Genomic DNA, 2,126 nt, shown 5'->3' on the forward strand with positions numbered 1-2,126 from the left:
GCTTTGACAGAGACAGGAAACCGTGTTCAGCTGCTCCTTTGATCCCAGACAGAAAAGTAGGTATTAAATGGTATCCTAAAAGTACCATAAAGAAGTTGATCATGATAGCAAGTACTCAGTAACAGAAAAGTAGGTATTAAATGGTAGCGTAAAAGTACCATGAAGAAGTTGATCATGATAGCAAGTACTCAGAGACAGAAAAGTAGGTATTAAATGGTATCCTAAAAGTACCACGAAGAAGTTGATCATGATAGCAAGTATTCAGTAACAGAAACCCAGGTATTAAATGGTATCCTAAATGTACCATGATGAAGTTGATCATGATAGCAAGTACTCAGAGACAGAAAAGTAGGTATTAAATGGTATCGTAAAAGTACCATAACAAAGTTGATCATGATAGCAAGTATTCAGAGACGGAGAGGCAGGTATTAAATGGTATCGTCAAAGTACCATAATAAAGTTGATCGTGATAGGATGTACTCAGTAGTGATGTTAGAAAATAAGGTATTGAAAGGAGTGTAAGAAAGTAGTAATTATGTGTTAGTAGAGATAATGATGTTAGCAGTAACTGTGATATTGGTAATTGTAATGATGATGACAATGATAATGGTAATAATGATTATTATGATAGTAATACTAACAGCTATGATAATGATGATACTACTGCTATAACAATTACTGCTACTACTCCCTATAATAATGATGATGATAATGATGCTGATCACGATAATAATAATAACGATAGTGATAATAATATTACTATTACTACAACTACTACAACATATAATAATAATAATGATAATGATAATAATAGCAATGATAACAATGACAATGATGATAACAAAATAACAACAAAAAAGAAATAATAATAACAACATTAACAATAACGATACCAACTGCAGCAATAACAACAATAACATATACCCCCAATGGCAACAACTGGCAAAGTCGAAGGTCGTTTGCCATGCGGACGAAACTCTGCTTACCCGATACTGTGCATGTTGTATGGGGGTGCCAGGTGCTGCATGGGAGTGCCAGGTGTTGCATGGGGGTGCCAGGTGTTGCATGGGGGTGCCAGGTGTTGCATGGGGGTGCCAGGTGTTGCATGGGGGTGCCAGGTGTTGCATGGGGGTGCCAGGTGTTGCATGGGGGTGCCAGGTGTTGCTTGGAGGTGCCAGGTGTTGCATGGGGGTGCCAGGTGTTGCATGGGGGTGCCAGGTGTTGCATGGGGGTGCCAGGTGTTGCATGGGGGTGCCAGGTGTTGCTTGGGGGTGCCAGGTGTTGCTTGGGGGTGCCAGGTGTTGCTTGGAGGTGCCAGGTGTTGCATGGGGGTGCCAGGTGTTGCATGGGGGTGCCAGGTGTTGCATGGGGGTGCCAGGTGTTGCATGGGGGTGCCAGGTGGTGCATGGGGGTGCCAGGTGGTGCATGGGGGTGCCAGGTGTTGCATGGGGGTGCCATGGGAATTGGATCTAATCCCCCTTACTCGCGCACGATCATGTCTCGTTGCAACATCCTTCGTTGCATAGACAGCGAGAATGGTATGTCTTTTCTTTTTTAATCTCAATGTCTGGGGTTTGATATACGCAATATTTTTTTTTCTTATTGATTGCAACGAATAAGAATAGTTCTTTATCATTATTATTATTATTTATTTATTTTATTTCATTTTATTATCATTATTTTTTTTACTATTATTTTTTATTTTTTTATTATTATTATTTTTTTTTTTTTTTTTTTTGTATGTGTGTGAATTTCTAAAACAATTTTGATATATAGATTTTTTTTTTCATTCTAATCATCAATTATTTCCCATTTTTGAAAGAGAGAGGTCGGTCGCGGGGTTAAATTTTTCTTCCCTGAACATCAAAAAGGAAAAAATGAGATGAAAGTCTTTTAAAATTGCTTTGCTGTCAACATTGTTCATTCAGATTTGTTATTCATTTTTTTACTATGTATTCGTATGTGTGCAAATTTTATGTGTGTGTGTGTGTGTGTGTGTGTGTGTGTGTGTGTGTGTGTGTGTGTGTGTGTGTGTGTGTGTGTGTGTGTGTGTGTGTGTGTGTGTGTGTGTACGTGTTTGTGTGGGCGTATGTGTGCGATAGACTGTTTTCATTATTCAATCTCCC

This window comes from Penaeus vannamei, chromosome 27 (genome assembly GCF_042767895.1).
Source record: "Penaeus vannamei isolate JL-2024 chromosome 27, ASM4276789v1, whole genome shotgun sequence".
Classification (NCBI taxonomy): Eukaryota; Metazoa; Arthropoda; class Malacostraca; order Decapoda; family Penaeidae; genus Penaeus; species Penaeus vannamei.